Below are 15,577 nucleotides of genomic sequence, written 5' to 3'. Positions count from 1 at the left end.
GAAACACACTAAACTTATTACAAAATCAAATAAATTCTGCTCGTTATAATGAATAATTGTTTTTCCATCGATAGAAAATATTTATGGGAACGAAGCGACATTTCCGAGTTATCGGTATAGGAAATGACCGACGCACAAGCTTAACCTTCCGCAAATTGCAACAGGTCAAAAAGGAAATGGGCGTTTCACTTTGATTGGAATGGGAAATGAACGAGCGAAATGGGGGGAGAGATTACGACGAATAGGTGGTTTTCTGCCGCATCCTGAACTCACGCCGATATTTTCGACGATTAAAACTCAAAACGAAAGAAAAGAGGAATCGATTTTTTTCCAAAGCAATGGCGAAGTTATTCTATAAATCAGCGAGCTCATATTTTTTCATTGTTCGTGGCGTTTCCGTAATTTAAGTGAGGGGGAAATATATAAAATTAATAGGGCTATAATCGAGGTCACCAATTAAAACTACTCGGCAATTAAAATTCGAACTTTGAATTTTATTGCCCGATTAGACTCATTAAACTCATATTTATTATCGGGATGTGTTTTTGAAAAGGTTTCAGTTGCAGACGATTGATTGTTATTATACCGAACCAGGAAGACTAAAATATCAAATTATTAGTGGTTTATGGGAAAGAAGATGCATTTTTTTCTTTTAACCTGATAAAGTAGTAGTGAAATTTGAGAGATTTAAGGTACAAAATAAAAATGTGTTTTTGGGGTTTTAGTATCAGCGGATTGATTTAGCTGCCAAGTTTGCTGTCGTGACCCGAAACTTCCGGGGGGCATTTGAATTGAATGCTTTCAACCATTTTTATAACCCTGTCATTTGATATGATATATGGTCGTTTTGCACCAGTCAAATTCTATAACGTTTTAGGTTGTAGTATGTTCGGGGATTTAAAATATCGAGTCGGAGTAAAAATGCAATTTGTTGCGGAATTAAAGGAATTAAAAGCGGAATAATCTGTGAACACGGAAGCCGGTCATTTATATTATTAAACCATTAAAGAAAACGAGGAGCATTAAGATATTTTTGCGCTGTTAGAGGCTGAAGTGGGATTTAATGTAATTAGGAAATTGTGTTTTGTTGGCGTCGGCGGAACGGTAGACATTTTATTTAATGCAATTTCCGAAATTACTGGGAAACCTTTAATAAACGGGAGTAGCGCAGAAAATATACGATGAATAGATTAATGAATTAAAACGTGGGAAATTAAAAAGCGCCATAAGATAATTACAACAACCTCCCGACGCTTAAGATGCATTTCGTAAATTGTCTCTTTGACAAGACGGTTATAAACCGGGTGCTTCAATTACAACCGTAACCGGAAGTGATTGACAATAAGAAAAGACCATCGAATCACGTGGAATAATTGGGGGAATCATAAAGTCGAAAATGCACATCGAAATCTGTGCCGTCAGCAAACAATAACCTGACAACGGGGTTCGGTTACGATTATTCGGCATCGCCCCATGCGAACCGGATCCGATAAAATCAATCCGATTACAGTTGGCGGACGAAGTGCTCTTTGTCTTCAGCCTTCGGCCTTCTGTCATTTAATTAGGAAGTTGCAATCTTGGCGCGGCCGAGACGCTGACGGAAGTCCGGGACACGGAATTAACTGGGAAAATAAAAAAGACGGTCAATTTTCTGACACGGGGAAATTACTTGCTTTATGGCGAACGTTTTTTGAGCCCGTCTGTTTTCGTTCACGCTACTTTGAGTACGATAGACTTGTCAATTAATCAAAGCGGGTTATTAGTCCTGTTATCCAATCTTTCAGTTCATACTTGGGTGCACATAATAAACTGGTATTTGTCCCGCTTTGAGGATGTACATAATTTATTTTTGTAAAGCCAAGAAAGTCTTTGTTTAAAACAAAAATGTCGCCCGGTAAAGCTAAAATAAAGCAAGAGCTTGGTGCCCCGTAATGAGTTCGTCTTCTCATTGCTAGGACAAAATAACTTTAAACTTCCCCGGCAAACTTTGACATTGGTGGCTTTGAACAAAACTTTTTTAAACTTCATTTACTACCGGAATACTTAATTCAACTATTTTAAATACAATTTCACATTCTAATGTTTGACTGCATTTGCATTTATGAATTTAACTAACAAAAAACGACAATTGTTTCCAAGAAATTACATTACAAAAATTTGATTTTTTTCATATTTTAATTTAATTTTATCTTGAGTATTCTTTATTTAACAACATTCATGTATGTACCTACTATCGGTTACAAAATTGTATTACCACGCACAGACCGATTCACATTGGAATTTCGCAGCTAGACCTTACATAAATAATTTTTGGGGTATTATTGTTTCTCATTTTTTACAATAACACAAATTTTTACTTAAATTCTAATAAAAAATAGCTAATAAATATTATTAATAATGTTATTTATCAATTATATTTATTAAAATGCTTATATATAAAAAGTTACTAAATCGGTGATATTTGAACTACTAAATGAATCTCAATCTTATATAAATGAAAGTTGTAGAGTTCTCATTTTTATTCAGTTTGAATGATTGTTCAGCCAATTTGGTCAATGAAACTTTGAGTTATACACAAAAATGTCGTAACGTAAAAAAAAATGGTTAGTCGAAAATGTTTCCATAATTCCATTAAAAAAAATAAGTGTAATATTCATGTTTAGTGGGGCAAAGTTTATAGGAAAATCATAGTGAGTTATGAGAGGCAAAATGATGTATGTAAACCATATTATATAAACTAGGTTATATCCGAATACCATTGTTTATCGATCGTCTTCACTGTGTTGTGCCATGAACGATACTCTTGGAAGACGGATTGTACAAAAAATACACCTCAATCGAGATGAAGTTATTTGGGGCTTTGCACTTTAGCAAGAAGGTAGATCGCAGAAGTAGAAGGCAAATTTGTTCAAAAGAAGTCGGCCAGTTATTTACAGATTGTGGAATCGGTGCAGAGAAATTGGTATCAATTATAGGAGATTACGTACTACTCGTTGGAGACTGACTGCTCCTCGAGAAGATAGACATTTGGTTCAGATATCGCTTTAAGAGTGAACAAAAATATCTCACCAGTTAGGAAACTTTCACTTCATGGCAATAAAGACACATTTATCCACTCAAATTGTACATATCAGACTTCATGAAACCAATTTACGTGACATGCAGTTGTTGTTCCTGAATTAACTAGAGCACACAGGAGAATGAGAAAAACGTCTCTAATGAACACATTAACTGAAACATGAACCAATAGAGACAGTTTCTCTCTATAGATAAATCCAGGTTTTGTTTAAGATCAAATGACGCACGACAGAACGATATTTGAATACAATTGTGGCTGAAAGAAGAGCTTTTGGATCTGTAATGGTATGGGATGGTACCGACGTACAATCTCTCACGTCTTAGCGGACCCTGTGCCCTTTAATTTTTCGAGATTTTATAATGTTATATTAATTTGAATATTAATACATATTTTCATTTTTGTTACGTTCTTGTCTATGATTAAATTCTCTAAAATTTATTATTCAGTAGTTTTTATACGGGTTTTAGCTACAATTGATCAAAATTTTATTTCGATATATTTATTAAATAAAAAGTTACAAACTCTATTAGAAGTGATTTCATTTCATTTCATTGTGACTAGTTAATTTGCTGGCACCAATGTTATATACATGTCTGTCACCTATGTTTTAATTTTCTTTAGGTCACCAAATTTTATAGTGTTTATCTTCGTTGCATCGTTGATTAAAATTAAACTTCTTTCATTTGCTTGTCCTTTTCTTTATTTATTAATAATAGTAGGTACAACAATGAATGTATAGGATGACTGTCTTAAAAAGGAATAAATGTCTCTGTTGAACTCATTGGGAAGTGCTTGTTGAAAAGAGTGGGAAGTGACTCCGTTAGAGTGGCACAGACAATTAATATAAATTTATTTACAATAAAACTATTACTACTAAAGGAAATACAAAATAAATTTGTTTTCTGTTGTTTGTCTGTTTGGTTACACCTTCTACCAAATTACAATACGTTGACCCCATATCAATACCTGGACACTAACCCGACGAATTGCAATAATCATCAGAATCCATAAATGTAGAAATTATAACAATAATCATTTTTTTTTCTTGTTACTGTTATTTTGTGTCTCTAAATAAATAATTTTTAAAAATCGATTTGTTTAGACTTTAATCATAATTACCGTGATGAGGGATTTTATGGATTGAAATAAAATCGAAATAAACATATACATAAGGACAATACACATACTAATACAAAATACAAATTAATAATCGGAATACCAATTACAACAATTTGGTATATAACAACCAGTATAATTGATGGACAGAATTTAGTTTTTCTAAGAATCGAGTTCTCTGTAGTTGAGTACTTTTGACACTCAAATTATTATCAGAGTAACGATTGAGTTGCACCACGGTTCAAACGCAGCGAATATTATGGGAGTTTACGGGTTTTCGGGCGCAGACCGCAACTAACCCCTGACTGTCTACTCAAGCGCAGACTCGCGAGTAGTATTCGAATGCGTCTCGCACTCGAGTACTTGACTCTACAAGCTCAACAGACGTTTGAGCAATCATTCGAGTACTAGGTTATTGAGTGTCCCTAATATAAGTACCCGAATGCAGCCAGTACATTTATAAATCAACACAATAAGTTATTAGTAAGGAAGTTATTCCCAGAAAAACTTGATTTTAAAATATGATTTTTTTCATTGTTATTAAGTTAATTTGATATTAATTAGTGATGATAATTAAAAGAAGTTTTAATTTTGTGTATTATTGTAATTTGTTTGCTTTTTTACGAAAACCCATAAACCATAACATAAAATTTTGACTTTAACGTTTGTTTTCTAATGTTCAGATTCAGTTATTGTGTCTTATATTTTGTTTATTTCCAATTTTAAACTTCACCCAGATAATACATAAAACATAATTTAACTGGCAGAAAATATTCCTAACTTATACAAATGAAATTTAAGGTCTAATATTTATTAATTTATTTTCATTTATCAAGTTAAAAGAGGAACACACAAAATAAAACACTGAAATACATTGATTTAGACCATCAAAATATGTCATATCAGGAATATATTTTTTAAATTACCGGCCAAATAAACACTTCCAAAGAAAACAACGAAACATGGGACAGTTGTTTATTTACAAACACGCCCGATATCTCTTTGCATGTACAAGTACTTGTACTTCAAATTCAATAAGTTATTGGGGTGAGTACTTGTGGAATTTGTGGAATTCACCCCCCGGATTTGTTTTACGTCCCCTCTACTCCTTTGATTCGACTATAAGGTGAAGTTGTTCGAGCACACCATTGTTAAAAATTTCCACTCAATGGATTCATATAGAATAGTAATAAGTTCTTGGAAATTAAACCGTCTTGTAAATTAAAAAAAAAAGGAGACAAGGAGGATGAATAATTCAGGGAAAGTTGTGCTTTTTCGTCGTGACATTAACAGAAGCGGATATTCCGTTCAACGCGTTTCACAGTCAATTAATAATTAATCAGGAATTTTTCTCCGGCTTATTTGTTACGTTCAACATTTTTCCCCGGAACTGTGATTAATTGTAAATGCGAAAATGATTAAAATGAAGCCGAAAATACTGGAAGTACATTATGTAGTCTACAGATTAAATTAATTATTTACTGCTACTATATTTAATTATTACTGAACATTTAGTAAAAGTAAAGCAAAAGTCGGAGAAAGAAAATAGCGAAATGTCGCGTTTAACACAAATAAACTCGAGAGTAATGTTAATTCGTAGATGTTTATATTTTCTCGACTCAAGATAATACAAAGTATCGTCTTACTGCTACGTAATTTGAAAATTTAATTAATTAAGGTTTTATTATTATAAATGAAATTGTTTAAGTTGTGCAATAGTTATTTGATCCTTTGGATGAGTGCATGTTTTGTTGACTTTTATGGGTCTAAACGTAATAAAATTGTATTTAACCTTCTTATCGTGCTTTTATACCAAGGAGTAAACTTTTATTGCCATACCGTTTTAAACTGTTTACTTTATTTAGAATTATATTATACCAAGTTTCCGTTTTGTATGAAAACGTAATGCCACTGAATTTATTATTAAATGAATTTCTTCGCGGACTGGGAACGCTGATATAACTGCAGGGGGTTGCGAATGTTGCATACAATTATTTTGCCTTTTTCTCGATGGAAGTTTCATGCGTTTTAACATGCAACATTATCAGTGCAGTAAAAAATATAATTGTTTAGAGCACTCAAAGTTACAAGGCTTAATAAGTCTCTTAGTTCATTGTATGAATTTTAAAAAACTCCTAATTGTGTGTTCTTTTAATTTGTTCTAGTTTATTATTCCAACAATATGATAAAACTTTTAATCGTTCAATTTTATTTTTACCTTTTTATGCCGGAAAATGTGATTAAAATCTAGTGCTGCTGCGTTTTACCATTGAACACTGGAATGTGCCAATTTTATCAGAATTATTTTTTTTTTCTTAGAAATAACGCTACTGGCAACAGTCTGTACAAATTTTGAATAGTTGACGTGCACAGATTTTTTAACATTGAAGCAGCTACTGATTCGGTGTTAAACATAAAAGCAAAAACATAAAAGCAGTTCAGATCAGTAAAATATATATTCGACTAAATGTCAGATACCCAGGAATGTTATTATGTAAAGAAAGTTTTTCTAAGTATTTATATTTCCAAAAAAACTAGTAAAAATAAATCTATCCGAAAATATTACAGAGAAAGAATTATCTGAAAGTCACATAAGTATCTACAAAAAAAATTTAGAACCTATGATTCCGTTTTTAAAGAAGCAGGAACACAAAAATTTTTCTGTAAACTAATGAAATAAGTTTTTCGTAGTATTTAGTAGTTTATTATTATTATTATTTTTTTTTTTTTTGAAATATTTTTTTATGAAAATCTTTAGCTAAAGTTATGTATTCAGAGTCATCCAAAATGTGTACTCTTATTTTTTGATGTAAGCAAAAATAAAGTATTAAAAAAATTTGTGAATCTCTATTTTATATTTTTGATACTTTAAATTTCTAATTATAGATAATATGAAATAAGATTTTCAAAAAAATATAGACACTACCGCTCATATGTAGAGCAACTTTAGAAATTTTTATTTGCCTTGATAAAAGTGTACGTTTAAATATCGATATTATTGTCAGTTATGCAGTTGCATGTTTGATAAAAACAATACAGCAATATAATTGTTTATTCGTGGGTTTAGTTAGGTATTTATTAATATTTAAAAAATATTCAAGGGTCAAAAGTAGAGCAACTTTAAAATAAAACAACCTCACGTACATTTAGCCGTCTTTTATTTAGTATCTATGCTACTAGATACCCATTATTTTTAATAACTTCTAAACAACTTATATTCATTGATTTTAATACCTTTTGAATATAATCGTTCGAAATTTCTTTTGAGTGACTTTGAACTTCTTCGTAGAGTTCATTCATATTTGACTGTCTTTTTGTATCGATTTTCCGATCAATTTCTTCTCAAAGGTTTTCCATTGAATTGTGCTGGCCAAGGCATGACACGTACTTCTTGAGAAGCAAACTATTCTTTAACAAACTTAGACGTGTGTTTCAGATCGTTGTCGTGTTGGAAGGTTCACCTTAAACTCATGTTACCTTCGGCAAATGGAAGCATATGATTCTACAGAATGTAGATCTTAACTTAACCAGTGGGCCCATGCCAAACCCAGAAAAACATCTCCAAACCGTAATGCCTCCTCCACCATGCTTTGCAGTGGGTCTAGTGTACTTGGGATTATACCTTTCATTAATTGGTTTTTCATTTTAGAATGATTTTTCCAATAAAATGTGCTGTTTCCCTCATAAAATAAGAAATATTTGTATTTATTAATTAAATTAATAAAATCATGAGCAATGGTTTTGTTTGAAAAGCTATTGCAGCCACGTGAACGATTGTAATATGGAATAATATTTTACGAAGAAAAATATTTTGAAGATTCCCCTCATTTTTCAAAGTGATTTTCTACCATAAATGTTTGTTACATAAAAGTAAAACGTGTCGTGCTTCTCCCCCATAAAATAAAAAGTAAAAAATCGCATTCGCAGAAATATGAAATTATCGAAACGTTAAAACCATTAGGCGCGTATCCGTCGGGCCGTTTCGTAGTCACGTCAGCCCGTTCGACTTTTGTTCTCGTGTCGGCCACCACTTACCAACCGTAATTCGGTCCTTGGAGAACTACAGCATCTAGAGTGCCACTACCCGTTTCCTTTGATTGTGAATTTTTCCGCTTTTCCTCCCTGTTTTCCTGTCCGAACGCCCACTCGACGATCCAGTGCCACTCGAAACGGCTCCCCGTACTTATGGCTTAATGAATGTCATTATATGCGATTATTTTAGACGGTCTCCTTATTTTCTTTAGGTTGTACTTTATCCTATCAATTTTAAAGATTAAATTGAACAATTTCCAGTGCGTAAACAAATAACAGGGATATATTAAGCATTTAAAGTACAAAATGGACAATATTAATCGCATCCCGTTTTTCCCCAATAAAAATGTCCCTGCATCAGCGTAATATGTCTTTATGTATTCAATATGTAATCCCTTAATCGAAACGTTTCACAATTGCCGCTCGAGATTCAGCCACCGTGGGATTAGAAAGACAAATTAAAAGTATTTTGCTTCGCCATAATCCGGGGGATGCCCCCTGTAAATTATTGCTTCAATCAGACCGCTCCGGTCCAGTTCGCTACGTCCGAATTACACGTGATATCCATTCCGGGATTTCGTGAATTTCCAGATTACGTCCCGCGTATGTAGCCGGGTGTTTTATATCAGCCGATTTCCTTTTAATTCGTTTCACCTGGACGTCACCGTGCAATTTTAATGCGCCGCAATTATCGACGTCCCAGTTCACGACCGCTCGATAAAATGCACCCGATCCATTTTTAAATTTCGTCAGACTACCATTAAGCTGTCTGCAGTCAATTAGGACAATTTTCAGATAGTTTACAAATAATTCAAATGTTACAGAGTTAATTCCGGAGGAGGTAGACCGGGAACTTTCGAGAACTTCGGTCGCAAAAGTGTTCGTTGACAAAACTCGTAACGTCTTCGGATCGATTAATTGCCTGTTTGCTTTGGACAAGTGGGAATGGAAGCTGTTTAAACAGGAAGAAAGTCGTTTACGATTAATTTCCCACTCGAAAATTCTAGTTAGTCCTCCGCGAAGTGACGATTTGTTGATTTTATTGAAATTAATCGACTATCGAATGCAGTAATGCGATGTTAAGCAATTAAATTAATTAAAGGGCGCAATAAAAATATTTAAACTAAAAATTCCCATGTGTGCGATACTGTATCATGTCCATACGAGTGTGAATAATTAAAAGCGACAGCTAATCGCTAATTGACAATAAAATCGATTCGTTCGTTTTAAAATGGATACTGGACAACATAGTTTGTCCAAATTGTCACAATTCTAATATTTGAAACAAATTTATTATTGAAATCTTTCAAAAGAGTAAAAATTGTTTTTAATGGAAATATGTTACAATGTTGCCACGTCATAAATTAGTGTGAATATTTCAAAATTATTTCAGTTTCCTAAATATATTAATAAATTTTGTTCACCCGCCAACTGGACAACATAGTTTGTTCAAATTGTCACAATTCTAATATTTGAAACAAATTTATTATTGAAATCTTTCAAAAGAATAAAAATTGTTTTAAATGGAAATATGTTACAATGTTGCCACGTCATAAATTAATGTAAATATTTGATAATTATTTCAGATTCCTAAATATATTAATAAATTTTGTTCACCCGCCAATATATGATGATCAACGTGCATAAAATATAAATACTTGGATATAAAAATATTGTATGTAGTGTTCCCACGTTATCGGTTAACGTAAAATGTTAACGTAAAAATATAATTCACACAATACAACACATTTGTTTATCCAGTAAATTGAAATTTATGATTAAGAACTTCCACGTGCTACATTAGAAATACAGTAGCAGTGACGGTGTAATCGAGACGGCGATAAATACAAAATGACGTGCGCTAAAATATGGCAACATTCGGCGCTAATCTTGGCACAAGTTGTATTAACCCCGAACAATTAAGGACACAACGTCCGGACAAATCTAGTTAATTTTACGAACTGCTCGATGTCAAAGTTAGGCAAATCAGCAAAGACAGTTTCCAGTCGGCGATCAGCGAAACAAGAACTGATTCTACTGCGAAAACTTTATTCATAAACTTAAATTCGTTGTATTTCGACTTGAATTTTTTTACAAAAATGTGATTTGTTTCTATTGGCAACGCTTTGTATCATTAACTATCGTGGCAATAAGTCTAAAATGCACTATCAAACTTAAGTGTTAGCTGCATTCGAGCCCCGAACTGTTCGATTGTAGGAAACTGCCAGTAAATAAGCTCCCGGTTTCGGTTTGTATAAAACGGAACGAGTGTGTATGGATTCGCAAATAGAAATTAGTTGGAAAGTAACTAAGTTTCTTGAAAACACTCGAACATATATCAGCGGGATTTCCCCGACACTATTGACACAACTTAACCCTGTGCATTACAGTTTGGCACACGCTGAAAGAGTCTCAAGCTTTCCGCATTTCTCGGACCTTTGTTAATTTTTATTTATCTACCGCAAATGTCGTCAATTTTTCGTTTGATGTTTGCTCCAAAAGTATAATTACTCTTGTGGTGCCTTAATGGCAGAGACGCGATCAAAATCCCAGTCTCATTTCCGCGGGGCTAATTACTCACGTTTTATACTCAATTAAGTGAAAAATGCAATTAAGTTGCAGTTTTTATTAGCGCTGAATAATTTCGGAATGTCTTTACGTTTAATCCTGACGGGAGGTTTACAACGCACTAAATGCGAAATACTATTAAAACGGCCAATAAAGAATATCTATTTGATAAACTTAATTAAAATACTTTATTAGCTCTAAGAATTTAATTGGGCCCAATTAATTTTAATGGTTAATTACTGTGTAGATAATGTTGTTGTTGACTACACGTAATTTATAAAAAGGGTGGTTGCTGTTTAAGGTCATTAACGGATAAGTGCACCTTTTTTATTGATAATTAAAATTCTCTCTCATTTTCAATTTAAATTATTATTGCAATGATGTTATATTTATTTGAAATATTATATTATTATTAAAATTAATATTATTTCAAATTTAACTTTGAGGATAAAATAAAAACATTGATTTTAATTATTTTTGAGATATTAAGTCCATGCTAAAATATCCGATTTTAAAGTAATAAAATGTAATTAAACATAATTTTCTAAGGCACAATAATTCTCTTTTAACACCGTTTTGTTGGATTGAAACTTTTTGAACCGTAAAATTGAAGTAAAATTCTTGAAATTGTTTTGAGTGATCTCAATATTCTTTAATATTTCATATTTGCCTAAAATGTGCTTTCAAATCTTATAAAATGTGAATGAAACTTTTTAGTAATTTCATTTAAAAGATTTTGAAAGGATTAAATTATAATTCAGTATAAATATTTAATTAATTTTCAAAGTTATATTATACTTCTTATTAAAAATATTATTTAATATTCCTTGTATAGAATTTGTTGAGCAATGTTAATGAAATTTTCAGTATATATTATTGATGTTCAACTTTGTAGTTTTCAGTAATTTTTAATAATTTTAATTTTTACATTCCAATTTATTGATAAACTAGATGTATTATTTTTTAAATTACTTACTATATTTGCCAATATTTAAACAAAATATATAATTTTAGTTTATATATGTATATCATATACTACTATTATATAAAATTATTTCATCATTAAGATTAAGTCTCAAATAAATATATTAATAAGTGTTCATTAAAAATTTAATTCTCCATAAATGTGCTCACGTTTTAACATAATTTATTAATATTAAAAGTGCATGTTTAAACAACATTTTGATGTATATTCAAGTTAATTTTCTGTAATATAATCCAAGCAATGCAACTAAAATCTGATTAGTGTCATAAAGATTTATGCGCATAAATATTTCAGCAATCTTTATAAATATGAGAAAATGTGCATAAAATATAATAAAATGCTGACATAAAGGGAAATTGTGTATTTATGAAGTTTGCAAAATTTATAGTTGAGTTATAGGGTAGACATCTTTTTAAAACATGCAAATTTTTTAACGTAAATGTTTTTGTATAAAAGATGCTATATTTAATTGTTTAATATTATTGAATCATTTTGTAATTCATTAATTGTAACATAATTTTATTTTAATAGAAATTAGAATGGACCCTGCTGGATTGAGAGTAAGGAATTCCCGTGCGTTTAAATAGTAATTAGAAGGGCCAACCGTTTTGTTTTATTCATCGGTCCATCCCGCCAATATGGAAATCCATTTCCCACTACGAAAATCGGGCATTGTTGGGTCAGGTTCGGTTCTCGAAACGGTCCATCGGGAGGGCCAAATGAGCAAATAACCACCGTTGATCGATAATGATGTATAATCGTGTAATGGAGAGAAAGTCCCGGACTACACGGATAGGTCAGATGGGATAAGTTGATATTGGAGGGACGAAATTCATGGTTGACGATGGAAAAAACGAACGTCAACGATAGTTTCTTAGAGTCAGCCACTTTTGCCGTTTTCGTCTAATAAAAAACCGTTTATAAAGTCATTAGCCTTTGTTCGGCAAGTGTGCGGGCCCGATAATGCGCCAAGGTAGGTGTGTTTTACAAATTCAAATACATGTGAAAAGCTCTTAATTTTCCAACCGTCTTTTTTTTGGCGGGGACACGAAATTGCCTCAGAACCATTATTGTTTGCGGCCGATAAAAATACCGAAAAGGGAGCGCGGGCACGTATTCTATTATAAAGCCCAAATAATGCATTTCGTTTAAGTCGCTTTAACTACTTGTAATAAAATTGACACCGTTTTCCCATTTGCCGCCAGCGCCCGCTTTATTAGTTCATCAAATTCTTTATTGTGCTTTTAACGGATTCATGATTAAGTTGTCGGGACTATCGATACACGTTCATTCGCCCGTACAGATTTATCGTCACACTCCACGCTTTAATTTTCATTTAAACCGGTCGAAAAAATGTTTAGAGTGCAGACAAGTTGTAAATCGGTCTACTTTATCAGGCCTTTTACATGTGCAATGAACTTCTGCGCATTCTTTTCCTAATTTAATCACATACAAAACCCAAATATTTATTTTGACTATACAAAATAAATATTTTTCTTTCATTTTTAATTGTTTGGACAAGTATCCGGTGCTGGGAACATGTAGTATTGATTCCACTGTTAATTAGGTATCTTAAAATGCTCGAGGGTGTTCGATTGTCGAGGATCCGGTCGAAAATTAATAATAATTGGCTGAATCCACAACAATATCGACCAATTAGTACAATTGAATTGATTAGCATAGTTATTTTTAATTTGGTGATCGGGTAATTGAAAAAGCGGAGGGTTTCGTGTAGTAACAGATTCAATTGGCTCTTCAATCCCAAAGGAGAGTTTCTAACATTGATTGGACTTTGTAATTTAACCGGAAAATAAAAGCGTATTGAAAAGTGGAATATGCAATTTATATGCTAAAAACCAGCGCCATTGTTGTACCGTTACTTTCCGGGATTAAAATTTCAAATCCGGGCCACAATACACTTTTATTATATTTTTGCCTTTTCTCGAAAATTGTAAATAATTCGGGTACAAAGGCCCAAGGCTTTGTAATGATTAGGCAAAAGCAAACGTCTTTGTAAACAGAATTATTTTTGCTTTTCTCCTTTTATGTGCGCCATCCGAATATTTTTCGGCCCGCCTATCGAACTCGATCTCCCTAATTTCGTTTTGTTTAGTTATACATAGACTTTCCGCAACCGAATCGTAACTCAAGTGTTTATTTGTATCAAAACTTTGTTTTGTAAATATTTATTTGTTTGTTTGCAATTACTTTAAAATAATATTAAGAAAATATCTAGTTCATTAAGTCTATTCTTTTCTTATTTTTATTAAGTAAATTATTTATTTTAATTCAAATAAATGTTTCTATTTTATTTTTGATAATTATTTATAAAAATGATTAATTTTAATATTTAATTTATTTGTAATTACTTTTATAAATATTTATATTTACCCAGTTTTAAAAGAGTTTTAATAATACTAGTGTTCATTATTTTTATCAGGATTTTAAATGTTTTTAAATTTTATTATTAATATGCATTTTTATTTAATATTCGTTTAATATTAAGAAAATATTTGGTTCATTAATTTCATTTTTTCCTTATTTTTATTAAGTAAATTATTTATTTTAATTCTAATAAATGTTTCTATTTTTTTTTTGATAATTAATTTTCTACTAAAATTATTAATTTGTCTAACAGTTTAATTTTAATATTTAATTTATTTGTAATTATTTTTATAATTATTTATATTTATCCTGTTTTAAAAGAGATATCAAGTATTTAATAATACTAGTGTTCATTACTTTTAACAGCATTTTAAATGTATTTAAATTTCAATATTAATATGCATTTATTTAATATTCATTTAATATTAAGAAAATATCTAGTTCATTAATATTATTTTTTCCTTATTTTTTTAAGTAAATTATTTATTTTAATTCAAGTAAATGTTTCTATTTTATTTATGATAATTATTTATCGGATTATATATTTTTCATACCTTAGTGTTATTTTAAATTTCATTAATACTATAATTTTAATTAAAATAAATATTTTTATTTTATTTTTTATCTGTTTTAATATTTTTTTATTTTTGTATTATATATTTTTCTTTTCTATTATTTCAATTATATGTAATAAATATTTAATTTGTTTAACAGTTTAATTTTAATATTTTTTGGTTAGTTTATTTGTAATAATTTTTATAATTATTTCATATATTTATCTATTTTTAGGAGAGTTATATAGATTAGAAAAATAGTATAGATTTAATATATAAAAATATTTTAATTTTATATTTTTTTTATCATGATTTCAAAAGATATATTAATATAAATATCATATCTATCACTTTTTTATTAATAATATAAAAACTAAACTGATCTTAATAAATGTACCCTTATGTAACTTACGCGTAATAAAATTACAATTCATATGTAAAATAAATCTCATATGTAGTTTATTAGGTAATTTTCTTGATAATATCCAGTAAACAAGGCAATAAATAAAATGAATAGAAAAGTTAGTTTTTAAAAATGGTGCATCTGCAAATATAAAATGTAAATATAGTGTAGGGGCATTCTTTCGAATGAGCATATACAACAAGTTTTCCGCGGCAACAACACAATAACGATACTCTATCTGGAAATATCCTCGGGGTTTCACCGGCGCATTACACTTCTTAAGGCCCCATAAACACGTCACAATATATTAAAAAGTTCTAGCTTCGGAATAATATTATTTTTATCTATACACAAGTTCGTATTAAAGTTTTATGCCGTAATCTAAAAGTGGTTAGGTCGGATTTGCGTCCCGGCACAAGAGTGTCTTTGCGAACTTTATGGACCGGAGTCGGGAG

The 15,577-nt window shown here is 30.8% G+C and overlaps 1 protein-coding gene across 1 annotated transcript in view; it reads left to right on the top strand.

Annotated features, from left to right (window-relative positions):
* LOC109609502 (uncharacterized) overlaps positions 1-15,577 on the top strand; it is a 133,717-nt gene that overhangs the window by 35,721 nt on the left and 82,419 nt on the right. The window lies entirely within an intron of this gene.

This window comes from Aethina tumida, chromosome 1, assembly GCF_024364675.1.
Source record: "Aethina tumida isolate Nest 87 chromosome 1, icAetTumi1.1, whole genome shotgun sequence".
NCBI classification, from domain to species: Eukaryota; Metazoa; Arthropoda; class Insecta; order Coleoptera; family Nitidulidae; genus Aethina; species Aethina tumida.
This window is presented reverse-complemented; position numbering and strand designations above follow the sequence as displayed.